Genomic DNA, 15,385 nt, shown 5'->3' with positions numbered 1-15,385 from the left:
TTTGAGGTGATTAAATAAGTAATTTATCATATAAATAACATGTAATTACTTAAAAACATTAATGTGCTTAGTCCATGTCAAGAGACAGAATAACAGAAAAGTATGTATGAAAAGATGCATGAATGTGAATGGGACAAGGAACATTTGCTAATACATAGGTGCGTGGTTGTCTGAATTCAAACAAGAAATAGAACAAGACAAAGAAGAATAAAAAGATAACTGTCACAACTAGGAATCGAATCCAGGATCTTTTGTCGTATATTCGAGATCCTGGAATTTAATTTTGTAATTTGGTTCATTCTAGATATAAATCTGTATTAATATATTAATATTAGGTATATGTATATTTTTTACTACAGGTGTGTTTAGCGTTCTTTACCCGCTTTGCTTTCTGGTATTTAAATGTATAAGGAATGGAAAAACTATCCCAAAAGTCATAGAATCAAGATTCTTATAGTTAAAACTTTTGTAAATTCAACCTTGTATCTCGCGTGGTTTTGAAGTTATTATGAAAAAACTTTAACAAAAATAATTATTTATATTATGACGATTATTGTTATTATCTATATTCGATCCCTCTTTTGAACAGTATGTTTGGCAACGTCGATTTTCACCTGGTGAGTGGCCCCCCTCTATCTGTCCCACCTGTGTCCGCCTCAGTCGAACCGTGGCCGAGCGCCGCGCACCACGGCACGTGTATTGTCATATCTTCAAATCAACACCAACACGTTTCGAGAAGCGCATTTCTCCAGCTTCAGGCCTGTCCAAACCACGTCCAGATCGGTCCAGGATTAACGCAACTGTGCCGCTTTTAAAAATAGTCCAACATATCGCGTAGTTTTTGAAAAAATTGCTATTGAGCGACGCTAGGATTGTATTTCAAACCGAGTGGAGTCAACAAATAACACATCCTGAGCGCGGAGTGAAACTCAAATAAATCCCGTTGTTTGTGAGTTTATAATTCTTCAGAGTTCAAAGCATACCAATGCTCTAAACGCGGGAAACCAAGAGGATTGTGTAACGTTGCGTGTTTTCCGAGTGTTTGCGTCTGTTTCTTACAGCGAACTCAGAGATTGTTCAAAACCCGAAGTGCTTCAAGAACCTCTGCATCCAGGCAAGCGGAACTTAACTCAGGTGTGTAAAGCCAGGTTACCTTTGCACGTGGCAGGACTGCTAATAACTGCCTATAAAACTCATTAAAACTATGTTTTTTTTCACGAATGTATCCGTATTTTATAGGACGCCTGATTATACCTACACCCAAGCTGCGATGTCATTGTAATTCACCTGTGTTTTTGTTATTATTATTATTATTTATATTCCTAATACGTTCCGGCTCAGGTATTTCAGAGGATAGCTATAATATCCGGTGTACACCATTAAATATGTTACAAGTCCAAACACATCAGTTAGGTTTCACAAAGTCTAATGTGTAAATATTGTAGTGCGCAACACTTTGGCCAAAGTTCACGAATCAGCAACCACTTCGCAATCCAAACGAGTTTTTTTTTTCAAAGACCCAATCTTCCATTCAGTATACGGGCTTGAAACGGCATTACTGTGCTAACAGGCATTGCATAATGAAACGATATATCAATATGTTTCTAACCTGAAAAAAACCACCGATTCGAATGATCGTTAAGATTAGGTAATACAGCCATATCTGCGTAAAAAGCGATAAGCCATGATTATTATTTGTATACAAACCTCATTTCTATTTATTGTACTAAAGTTCATAAAACCACGTGCTCAAATAAACTTTTCCTTCACAAAATAGTAACAGGGCAACCACAGGTATTTGATACAAGTTTTAGGCCATTTTCAAAAGCGCCTTTGTACTGATTTCTAATATCAGTCGCACTTTAAATTTGTAATTCAAAGCAATAAAATACAGGTAAAAGGTTAGTTCGTTGAATGAATTATGAAAATTTCACATTGAACGCTGCTAAATTACAATAAAACGTTCGTAAAACGCGTGTTTTCTTACGAATTTTATAAAATTGCTGTGTTTTTTGCTGCTCAAACTTTGGACATTGTATCTAGGAAGATATTTCATAGTCGTAAACAGATTTTTTAGTGGTGATTTGGAAGCTAGAAGGCCGAGATTAATTTTGACGTAGCAGCAAACCCGTTTGGCATTATTTGAGGTTAGTCCCGTCCCCAATAATAACACAATACCTGTATATTTCTTGTGGTAACTTCTCATGCGAGATAACGGCACTCCAGCTAGTTATACCCATACCTGTGTGTGTGTGTTCCGTGTCTTGTCTTTTCTTGTCTGACCTGTGTGTGTTAGACATTCCTTGTCAATACCTGTTACAAAATAGGTCCTTACGTTTTCGTAATAATTTATCTTAGGATTTTATTTATTGCAGGCAAGAGTTCCATTGACCGGAGCTAGTGGGTCATTGGCACCACCGGTGATTGTAGTTGTGAGACGAATTGAAATGTTACTGAATATGTGGATGGTTTGAAAGAAACTGGTCAATTCAGAACTTGTTGCTAAAACCATTTGTGCTGTTTGAATGTTTGGTGAATACCATTTCACTAGAACCAAATCATTCGTTTGTACAGAGAACTAAAGAAAAATACATCACACTACAGAAATGAAAATACAATAATTATAACTAACTAATCATCACGCCGTTCCCCGAAGTGGTAGGCAGAGAGTTACTGCCACACAACTTTGACTTTTTTTAAAGTGATTATCGCACAAGAGTCCCAACTGCTGCCAAACATTTGTAACCAGTGAGACCATAGTATCTCCAATCGGGGTATGTCGTGAGGCTGAAGGTAGGGGGGAAGAGGAAGGTGGCGAAGTACCTGGCTATTCAGATCTGGTCACCAAACACGATATCAGCCATTTCAAACAACGTTTCAATTCTGAATAGTGATCTTACACCAGGGCAATTCTGAGAGTGTCTTTCTCTCTGGAACGTGCAGCAAATATACTATATATTATTTTAAATGAGTAATTTGTAACACAAATCGTGATTGAACACAAATTAATCAAATAAAATAAATAATTTAGTTAACAAAATTTTTATTTTTTATACTTTAATGCCGACGGGTTCCGCTAAAACCGTAGCTTCTTCAGGGCTGTATAATACTGTTTTGAACTTTGAAAATCTACAATCTACTAGTAACATGTGTTATCAATATATTAAGTGTTGGAAAATTGGACTGAGTTCCAGTGGTAGAGGGTGTAGGATTAGGTGGGCTGCTGGCAATATAGTGGTATTTGTCAATAAGGTACAACCTAAGTATTGGACTTCTACTTAGGTTGATTTGATTGTTGATGACTTTTCTATTATTAACGTTTTTGGCTTTCCGTAACTCTGTGCCTTCAAGTTATCCAGTCCATATTGCGTTCTTATGAAGTAAACGGATTATTTCAAAGTTTGTTCTTATTAGTGCCAGGATGGTTTAGATAGTGGCTTTAATGGTAGAATAATAACATGGCATTTATATAGCGCAGTTTAGTGTCACTTCACTTCAAGTGCGCTTTACTGTAACAAACTTAAAAACGGTAATTTAGTATTAGTGATCATGTTCTTAAAATTATTCCTACAGTGTGCTTTACCCAATACAGATCTTATATTAAAACACTAACATAATAAATAACAATAACAGCAGGACAGGACAAATCAAGAACATGAAAACTAAAACGCAATATAAACAGGAGACAGTTTGCGCTCAGAAATGAGAATCTTGTGAGCAAACATTTTAAAAAGGTACAATATGGAGGCAACCGAAACCAAACAATTAACGGAAGTTTTAGAATATGGCTTATTATAAAATATTGAAAAGAAGTTAACATTTATGAATGGTAAGGTTTTTTTAAATAATTTTGTTTTTAAAGCCCGTTTAAATTCTGGAGATTAGTAAGAGCTGAGGGAAGTCTATTCCAGATGAGTGGGCCTGTTATACGAAAAGAGCGATCATGGTAAATGGCTCAATTTGACCTAGAAAGTTCGATTAGACGATTACTAACATCTAGAACTGCTAACCTTTGAGTAAGCTATCTATTGCTTAACTTTTATCGGACAAAGTACAGTACAGTAGTAAATTGTGGAAGAAGTCGGAGTCGCCCGAAAAAGACATTATCAATAGCAAAGTATTGCAGGGTCTACTAGTAAATAAGAAATAAATGATTAGTGATGACAGGTGTGCAGATAGTAAGTATGTACTGCGGATAGTAGGTAGAGATTATTACATCTTATAGTAGTTACCTACCGGAATATCTCGCTTCAGGTGGGAACTGTTAATTATGTTCATATCAACTCTCTAGTCTTGCGCACCGGCACCAATGCGATATTATTTAATTCAACGTGTTTTCTAGCAATGTCTGGCAATATTGGCAGTGGCGGCCTGTCACTTTTATCGTGGTAAAGGATTATGTTTATATTTTATTTAATCCTTTTAAATTATTGACTATTTAATCCTCAGTAGGGATTCCTGTTCTGAGGCGGACTGTAGACTGTAGGTTGTGTTGGTGTTACACCGTGTTTTCCTCATCTACATGTTTGTAGATTTCCTCATCTTCATGTTTGTTGGTTTCCTTACATTCTTGTTTGTTGTTTTCCTTACATTCATGTTTCTTGATATCATCATATTGATGTTTGTAAATTTCATCATATTCATGTTAGTTCATTTAATCATTAATAAAATAAAACAATTATTTTGTTTAAAACCAGGATTTTTTATTAATTTATTGACCCGACCGCTTTCGTTTAGCTCAAACATCATCTGTGTGCAAATTAATGATAATCAATAAATTAATAAAATATCGTGGTTTTAAACAAAATAATTGTTTTATTTTATTAAATATTTCAAACCACAAAGTGATTGCTTTCTACCATAATGATGATTTCATTAAATTCATGTTTGTAGATTTCATCATTTTCATGTTTATTGATGTCGTCATATTCATGTTTGTTGATTTCCTCATCTCTGTTTCTTGATTTCATCATATTCATGTTTGTTGATTTCCTCATCTTTATGTTTCTTGATTTCATCATATTCATGTTTATTGATTTTCTCATTTGTTGACCGCAGGCTGTGTTTAATAATTCACACTTATAGATACTATTTTTTTATGATTTCATCTTCCTGTTTACTTAACAATGTTTTAATGTCGTTTTTAAATGATATATTGAAACAATCTAAACTTTCTTCGCTTATTTAATTTTTGGAACGTTACCGGTTGCAGCTTATTATAGCCATCTTCCTACTAGTTGTTTTTCTTCATGGTATTTTTAATTTCATTTGGATCAGTACGTTTATATCTCAATCAATGTCTACGAAATCTCGTATTCCTCATTTTGCATATCGCCAATGTATGTTTTGCTTTGTGAAGCTAAGGTACAAATTTAATCTTAAGGCTTAGTTGTTCCGCAGAAATTCAAATGTAACATTGTCATCAAATGGCCATTCAGCGCCATTTTGTGTTTTTTTTTTAATTTGAAACCGTTTCAAAAGTTTCAGCCTTCTATAAAATTGTAATAAATTTCGATCAGGGTTTGCGTACCGCCGCCCCAGGAACCATTTATTGGTTAATCAACACCTCTGCCATAGTTCACCCCAAGTGATTTCCCGCTTTTGGTGATTTAGCAGGGGTGCCCGGGTTCATCGGGTGAGGTGTGTTCAGGATGCGCCTGTACACCAGCCGCGTGGGGTGCCAGATCGGGAGAGGCTGGTTTGGGGAGACCATTTGACTTCTTCAACTGATCTCTCTGGACCCATCGTCTTGATAGATCATAAGTCCGTCGACTTAATCGAATTGATTTTGAAAAAAATATTTTTCAAAATCAATTAATGATATTAAATTCACGTTTTAGGTAATGAAATAATGTCACTAGCCGCCACTGAGTTTTAGCAGATACTTAAATGATCATTTCGAAAACAAGTTTTGGGTTATTATTTAGGTAGGTAGACAACTACATGTTGGTTTTGTAAGTACCTACTCTTAGACTGAGTGATAAGGGAAAGTTGAATCTATTAGTGTATTAGCCCGGGGGGAACTTCGGGGCCCCCTGAAAAAAATGTGAGAAAATATTTACATGCGTTGTATTACATGCCAAGTTTTTTTGTTGTAATGAATTTAATTTGTTCTAGTCGATAGTACCAATCAGGTAGAGGGTTAATAAATTAATTTATAAATAATGAATACCAACCGTCCAAAATGACGGGGTTCAACAATATGTGAACATAAAACAATAACCTCAATTATTGGTTGTTAACTAGTTGTGTAAAATTTAAAACATTGTTATTTAGTAAGGCTCTAAGTGTATAAAACAACAACAATAAAAAACAAGAGATACACAAATTTGAGTCAAGTGAAAAGTCAACTAAAAACAAGAGATTTTAGAAATTTATAAAATTCTGGGGGCTATTGCTAAAGATATCCAGAATCTTACTACCACAGTGAATTTGACCATACGTTCATAAAATGTATAATATTTTATACACTTTTATTAGTAAGTCTTTATGTGCGTAAAAAAACCACAATAAAAACACTAGAAACTTTTGTAATATTCAAAAATCTGTTAATGAAAAAATAAGAAAATACACAGATTTAGGAAATGAGATAAAAAGAATTTGGCATTCTCAGACTATAAAAATATTACCATTCGTTATTTCGGCTACTGGCATTATACCTAGCTCTCTCATTCAAAATTTAGGCGTATTAGATCTATCAAAAAATTTATATATAAAGATGCAAAAGTCGGTCATTTTGAATACATGTAGGATAACGAAAGAATTTTTAAATATTTATATTGAGGGATCAGTAGGATTTATAGGCCCTGTTAGGAGTTCTACCGAGCCGAACCTTCTGATATGAAAATATCTGGAGTCAGTGAATTATTTTCCCATTTGATCTCTGGTGAGTTAACGTGTTGTTCTTGTATTGTTTTGTATTTATTTTACTTATATGATGCACTTGCATAATGTTGATTGACTAGATGATCATTTGTGGAAAAATGTGTGGAAGGGTTTAGTTTTTCCTATGAGGAAGATTTAACCCAATTTTGTCAAGCGAAGTCATGTTAAAACAAAAGTATTAAAATATTTTGTAAAGTTTTTAGGGGTGTTACAGTGCATTAGACCTAGAACAGTACATTAATAATTGTTTATTAGTCGCATAACATTTAAAACAAGTTTATTCGTTAGGCTCCATTCGTGTAAAACAACAACAATAAAAAACAAGATAAAATACAGTTTGAATAAAGATAAGTCGAGTTAAATCAAGAGTTTCAATGTATTTTGTATAGTTCTATCGACATGTCCAGAATCTTGCCAATACTGTGAATGTTATACTGTCGACAGGGGGTTGGGAGAAGGTTGAGTGGGGTCATTGTAAAGGAATATGGAAAGTTTCAGGGTTTCTTAGTAGGCGGCGATTGATATTAATTCTCATTATATCTAATTTCATTGTGGTGGACTCCAAACTACAAAACCGAACTCAAAAATAATACGAATTAAGGATGCCTATAAATATTTGAGGGACATTGTTTTTTTTTAATGGTTTCATTTCTAGAATTCTGATTTCGGTATTAAATTATTTTGGATATGAGGCCAAAATATCCAACTCAACTGAATAATGAATAAAATTCTATGTACCGACTAGGAACACAAGACAAAATGTAACATTCATCCGTAATACATACACAACAACTATCAGACACATTCACTAACCAAATGGATGTATGATCTGGGTAACATTTTTGGGGTACTATTGGTACTACACTCCTATATCGACTTTTTTTTGTGGATTGACTTAAAATCGAATCTCTCTCCCCTGGTACTGCAGGCAACTGCGCTAACAACTGAGCCAAATCCTAATCGGGTAGGACCGACATTTATTTCATATATTAACTGCTGAAATGTCATATGCGTGATTGCCACTAAAAGTTGATGGAGTGCATTGTCGTCGACAACGAGTATATATGCGGAGTTTCATATCGATCAGATATCGGGAAGTGGGTAAATTTCAACATCCAAGATTCCACTTCATTCATACATACATTCAAGAACAGAAAAGTGGAATTAAAATAGATACATACGTAAGTGTACTCTCAGTATCGCCCTGCTGAAAAACCACTATTTAGAAATTAAATCGCACACCTAGATGAAGAGTAGTACAACTCAAAATACCTCTTTTTTCAGGAACAGCAAAAAACATTTTACTCGATTTTTATGCGACCGATTAAAAATATTTTTATATAATGTTGTATGTTATTTTACTAGGATATTTATTGGCTCAATTACCTACTTATCATCAAATACATGTATCACTTGTTTATTAATTAATTTCGTGTTATTTTAGTATTCGTGACTAAATCATTGTTTAATAATTTTATCAACTCAAATTAATCAACTACTATGAATTAGTAAAATTAAAATGACTTACTTTTGTAAACAAAACCGGAGTATGTGGAGTTGATATGTAGAACGCCCGAGAAACAAGACAGGTTCAATCACGAATACCAAATCAACTAAAATAATTCACGCTTTATGACTGCAGTTAATCACGAATACAAAACTAAGTCGAAATAATCCAGTCTTTGTGCGTATTGACAGCACCTTCCCCTACAGCTGGTATGTCGTAATTGGTGATGTGTTACTGTTGTTGGTGGTGGGTGTACGTGGAGCAACTCAGAAAGACTAACTTACATCTCCATCACATTATTATTGATGGAGATTTTAAAACAGGTGTCTTTGTAGTTTGTGTAGTTTTCGACGCAGATTCCGAAAATCGCAATAACTCAATTTTGAATTATTTCGAGTTGTGCTACCCTTTATCTAGGTGTGCGATTAATGTTGCTTGAAATGGCTGTAGCCGTGTTTAGTGACTATATCTAATAACACACAAGTTTTTCCTATCTTCAGTCTTTTCAGTCAGAAAACACACCCCGATCGAGAATGTAATGGTCTTACTGGCTTCGTTTAGTTGGGATTTCATTTAAAAAAATATATATGAATCATGTGCAACGCCGGATACGCAATTATAAATAAATTACCGATAGATTATAATAGTTGTTATTGCATCTGCGTGTCCACTGTAAATTCTGTCAGAGTGACTGGACATAAAAAAGTCCGATGTCCATTTGCAAGGCCGACCTTGGACACCCAGTTCTATGTGGATTCATTTTTAAGATAGAATAAAGTAGAATTGATATGTATTATTAGGTATCTGATATTGAGTATCTGTCGAGTATTATGGAATTAAGAAGAAATCACAATAAATTGCGATGTTTGAATGTTCCTGATTCAAAATCAGACCAACTTTGCCTAATCATCACAACCAATCTACGTGAGTAATATATCAATGGTCTACAATATTTACACCAGGGTTACCAATTCGTGGAGAATTCCCCAATTTGTGGGGAATTTATAAGATTTTTCTAGAATTGGGTTTGTGCGGGGAGAACCTTTTTGTGGAGATATATCTTCCAACAATATTGAAAAATAATATTTACAATAATTAAATAATAATTGATGATTTGTATAGCGCCGTTTTTGTACCAAACCATCTCAAGGGAGCTGTAAAATTTCGCAGTAAAAAAAAAAACTCTTTTTATAAATCCTGAAAGAAACAATCCGAATATGAAAGATGCTAAAAATAAATGCCAATTTTAATAGAATTTTTTTTCATGTTGGAGGTTAAAGAACTTGTGGGGAATTTGAACATATGGAAGCTACAAGCCGAAAATGTGTATATTCTTGTTATACCTTATATCATAGGTAATAGGCATTAAAATCGCTTGACAAAGAGAGTCTAGAAACGTTCGATTTCAAGCACAAAACTGGTTTTTATTTATTTTGTAAATAATTTTATAAGAAAGCAAAAAAGTTAATCAAGTGAAACTGTCACATGTAATCTTAGCTGTAATACTGTATTTTTAAAAAATTGTTTCCTTTATGCGTTCATATATTTCTATTGAAAATAAAAATTATATTTTTTATTGAGTAATTTTTATTTGTAATCTGCTCATGCGAAACGAAAGGAAAACCTTCAATTTATCTAAAGCATATTTTTTGGTATTCATAATGTACACCAATTCGTTATAAAGATTAATCAAAATAGTGATTTGGCACTAAGCTTCGCCTTAAAAGTCATTATTGATTAAAAAATGGACTGGAATTCCTTATTTCGAATACGACGTTAGGCAGTATTGCTACGTAGGTATTTGCTTTGCCGATCGAAGAATTATGGGAAAGGAACGAACCAACCGTAGGTTCGATTCGGCTCGCAAGTGTATACGCAGCTTAAGAGAAAATTTTAACAAAATAAATGCACATTTTAAATAATTAATTATTTTCTATTATTAAAAAATATTATAGTTCTGCTTGTAGTCCAATTTTTGTGACGGCTGAACAAAAAACCGTACAACGTAACTCAATTTCAATGGCCTATTTCGATACGGTTATATCTCAAAATTCACAGATTCCTAAAAACTTACTTATAATATATTTTTAGAAATTTCGTAAAAATAAATCAAGTATCCGTGGAGTATACTAACACGGAGAAAACACACTGGAATAAAATATGGTTAATTTATTAAAAATCTGGTCAAATTATTCGTTTTCCTGTTAGAAATGGGACTGCAGGCCTATAACGAATGATTTGACAAATTTCATAACAAACTATCGAAAGTCAAAACACGTGTTCTAAAAAATTAATATTTCCAATATTTTCGCATCTCGTCTATTATACTTACTAAGACAAGGCCACAAGCGTGAACACGTGTTTAGATATATTCTGAATTGCTAATATTTTCTTAGTAAATGGTCATGCAGTCACAATATTTTGATAAAAAAATTCTCTTACATTTAAACAAAATACAAAATTAATACTGTTTCAACATATTTCAAGATATTTTTGTTCGTGTACATTATATTTTGTTTTCACTGTCAAAATAAACAATATTTGAGTTGTTTCTCAATTAAAACATGATCATTTTGGGAAGTGGGTTTGCATACCGCCGCCCCGAAAACCATTTATTTGATAACCAACACCTCTGTCATAGGTCTCCGCATGTGGTTCGCAACAATTGGTGATTTAGCAGGGGTGCCCGGGTTTATCGGGGAGGCGTGTTCAGGATGTGCCGGCCCGCCAGCTGCGTGATGTGCCAGATCGGGAGAGACTAGTTTGGGGAGACCCTTTGACCTCTCCAACTGAGGGATATATTTATACGTCACTCCTGGACACTCTGATCCCTAGATTCATACCCACCCCTCACACCTTTCCTTCCCAAATCTTCCTGACCTTACAAATACCCCCATGCTGTATTCCCCAAAGGTGAAATTATTTTCTTTAGTGCCTACTGTTGTGGGTTAGTGTAAAAAAATTAAAAAGGAAAACTATTCTCTTGCTGAAAATACATCACTAACTCAAAAAGGACATTTGTTGACTTATCTCCATATGGAAATAAGCCAAGGATGTAAATTAATCGTTTTTAGGCAGTAATATTATTCGTACGGTGACCGGATACATCATCACATAATGCACTTTAACATAAGAAACTGCTGTGGCTTGACTTCAGTTAACTTGTATATTTATATCTATCACTGCATATTACATAAAAGCTGTTTGTTTCTTACAAATAAATAAATAAATAATAAATCACATCTTTAAAAAGTTATATAAAGTCATGGAAAGTGATGAAACAAAAACTTTATTGACTGGGTTAAGTAGGTTAGGTTAGGTTAGGATAAAAAAAAATTTTCATAGTTTCTAATGACTTTAAGGACGGGTTGTTTCGGAGAATTTGAACAATTCATCAAATTTCAACGTTCATTTTCGGGTTCTGTGAAAGTCCTATTCAAGTTCTGTTATTATATCATTGTAGGCTAGTTGCTTGACAAAACTGAAATAAAAACAGAACTTGAAAATGAACGTTGAAATTTGATGAATTGTTCAAATTCTCCGAAACAACCCGTCCTAAGTGTGTTGAATTGTCACTGTGTTGAGTTATCATGGAACCATTCGTACAGCGCTTGAGGTAATTTTTCGCATAAAACTGCGCTATAAAAACCATTCAATTATTATTATATATGTCTTATGTGTATTTCAATCAACGGAAGAATTCCACAAGCAAACGTCATGTGATAACGGTAAATTATGTTTTGAAGAGTTTGTGCCTACAGTTAACTTTGTGTATTGGGGTCAAGAATAATTAATATGAATCCCCTGCTTTAACCAAAATGTTTAATTTAAAGTACAGTTAAAAAATTAATTAATTGATATCACTCAATATACTCTTATCATTGAAATAATAATATTCTTACCGATTCTTAATCACCCATAAAAATTTGATTTATATTTGTAAAATATTTCCATAATTTTAGGTTCCTTATCTTATTTACCATATTTAATCAGTTAATTGATATTATTTCTTAAATCAATAATGCTATCAATTTTAAACGTAATATTAATACGCATGGTGTTTGGATAATCGTAGTAGGTACAAGCGGGAAACTGGAAAATCTACATCAAGCAATGAACACAAAAACTTTCCTCTATCTGAGTTTTTATTTTTTTGTTTTTTGGTAGCTAAAATCTTAAAACAAACTTTTCGAGACTGGTTAAGAGGAAGCTACAAGCCAAAAATGTGGATATTCTTGGTATACCTTAAATTGTAGGTAATAGGCATTAAAATCGCTTGACAAACGGAGTCTAAAAACGATCGATTTCAAGCACAAAACTAGTTTTTATTTATTTTGTAAATAATTTTATACCTAAGAGAGCAAAAAGTGAATCAAGTGAAACTGTCACAGATAATTTTAGCTATAATACTGTATTTTTTTAATTGTTTCCTTTACGCGTTCATACATTTCTAATGAAAAAAATTTTTTTTAGTAATTTACATTAATATTTTTTTATTGAGTAATTTATTTTTTTAATTTGTATTCTACTCAAGCGAAACGATAGGACAACCTTCAATTTATCTTAAGCATATTTTTTGGTATTCATAATGTACACCAATTTGTTATAAAGATTAATCATAATAGTGATTTAGCATTAAGCTTCGCCTTAACGAATTTTGCATTTTTTCTATTTTTTTCAAAATTACTACTCGATTGCTTGAAAATGAAAACTCTATTCAAAAACCAGTTTACAGCTTGTAACAAGAGTTTCCGGATACCGTGTATAGTGATTTTTTTATTGAAATTTGTTGAAAATACTGATTTTAATTATAAACAATTTTCACACATAGACTTCGAATCCTTCCGACCACCACAACATTTAAAAGACTCAAAATTAATAGATAGAAGAGATATATTCGGCCAAAGACGTTTATGCAAAATTATCCATACATATTGAATTATTTGGCGGGTTGAAAATAAGCCGACGTGGCTCAGTGGTTCAGAGTGTCTGCCCGGACATCAGAAGGCGCTGGTTCATTTCCCGTCGGCGGCATTTATTTTTACTCGGGAGATATTTTCAATTTGTATTGATATTACAGACGACTAATTATTGCTTATAATAATTTATTATCCTTTGTGGTATGCATAAAAACCTTGTCTTATAAACATTAATTTGTCATTAAAAAATATGGATGAATTACTTAATTAGCCCAAATTTATTTTGTACCTGTATATAATTGTTTCTTGAAGTAATTATTGAAATTAAGTCTACCTTCCATAATCTGTGCCTAAGTAGTAGTAAATTAAGTCTACCTTCCATAATCTGTGCCTAAGTAGTAGTAAATTAAGTCTACCTTCCATAATCTGTGCCTAAGTAGTAGTAAATTAAGTCTACCTTCCATAATCTGTGCCTAAGTAGTAGTAAATTAAGTCTACCTTCCATAATCTGTGCCTAAGTAGTAGTAAATTAAGTCTACCTTCCATAATCTGTGCCTAAGTAGTAGTAAATTAAGTCTACCTTCCATAATCTGTGCCTAAGTAGTAGTAAATTAAGTCTACCTTCCATAATCTGTGCCTAAGTAGTAGTAAATTAAGTCTACCTTCCATAATCTGTGCCTAATAAGTGCCGCGGTTAGTAAATAATTTCCCCTTTCTCTGTCAGTCGTCTTCATTTCGTTTTGTAATAAACTCTATCTCTAAATAGTATAAAATAAAGTCGCTATCCGCGTCTGTCTGTTTGTGCGCTTAGTTCTTCTAAAATACTTAACGGATTTTGATAGGGTTTTCACTATCATTTAGAGAATATCTTCCGGAAGGTTTGCATATATGACAAATGCATATTATATTTATAGAAAGTAGAGAAAAGTCGATGTTTTATAATCAAGTCGTAAAAATATGTTTTCGGGCACTACATTGTTAACGCTGGCTAAACCTTATGAGATACATCAAAATAATGTACTACGGAATTGTATATCATAAAAAGGCCTACATAAAAGTCCAGTATGGTATGTGTCTATCTCCTAAGGATAACCCCTAGCAACATAGGATAGATGTCATCTAGTATAGTATAAAACAAAGTATAGATCTGCGTCTGTCTGTTTGTGCGCTTGGTTCTACTAAACTATGCAACGGATTTTGATTGGGTTTTCACTATCATTTAGAGAATTTCTTCCGGAAGTTTTAAATATATAATACAAGCCGGGTACATGTCAGCTAGTGTGTTATAATCGGATGGCAGTCAGTAAACAAACGTAATAGAACTCATCTACCACATAGCAATCCCTTAAGGGATCCAAATGACAATCTAGTCTCCTTCAACGGAAGCAATCTTCCGAACAGGCCTTCCATTGATATGCTTGGTGTAACTATAAGTGACCAGCTCAGGTACGGGGGCTCCATCGAAGCTGGCCTCTCAGAAGCTGGGCGTATTGTACAGGGCCCGCAGATACTTTAATAGTACACAACTGCTGACCCTGTACAAATCGCAAGTGCGCCCTACTCTCGAATTTGGTAGCCATCTCTGGTCCGGAGCCCCTAAATACCTGAAAAAACCCTTGACTCTGTGCAAAAACGGGCGGTCCGTTTGATAGATTCCCCAATCTTAACAAGCGGACTGCAATCTTTAGAGCACAGGCGTCAGGTAGGTATGCTGTCCTTGTTCTATCGGTATTACAATGGAAGATGCTCTGAGGAACTAGCGTCATTGATCCCTTCGGCACCGGTGCATAGTCGGGATACACGCCAAACGCGCGCTTAACATTTGTACACGGTTGACATTTGTCACATGAGAACGGGTCGCTTCTACGATTCGTTCTTAAGTTCAACAGCTCGGCTGTGGAACGAACTGCCGGCCTCTGTGTTTCCTCCCTCCTACAACATGGGACTCTTCAAGACCCATGTTCACTCCTTCCTCTCCACAAAAAGACCCTCCACACAGCATCCCCAAAGATGACATAGGCCCTGAGGGAAATTATTTTCTTCATGGCCTCCTGTGTGGAGTTAATATAAAAAA

General features: G+C 34.0%; 1 protein-coding gene across 1 annotated transcript in view; it reads left to right on the top strand.

Moving 5' to 3' along the window:
• Positions 1 to 675: 675 nt before the first annotated feature.
• LOC149410066 (RNA-binding protein fusilli-like) overlaps positions 676 to 15,385 on the top strand; it is a 138,600-nt gene continuing 123,890 nt past the window's right edge. Inside the window, exon 1 of the mRNA XM_089648932.1 lies at positions 676 to 1,134. The gene's annotated coding sequence lies outside the window, so the exon portion shown is untranslated. The remainder of the gene's footprint in view (positions 1,135 to 15,385) is intronic.

This window comes from Hesperophylax consimilis, chromosome 28, assembly GCF_061612785.1.
Source record: "Hesperophylax consimilis isolate HC1 chromosome 28, BYU_Hcon_1.0, whole genome shotgun sequence".
Classification (NCBI taxonomy): domain Eukaryota; kingdom Metazoa; phylum Arthropoda; class Insecta; order Trichoptera; family Limnephilidae; genus Hesperophylax; species Hesperophylax consimilis.
The sequence above is the reverse complement of the archived record's forward strand: the minus strand, read 5'-3'. Positions and strand labels throughout refer to the sequence as shown.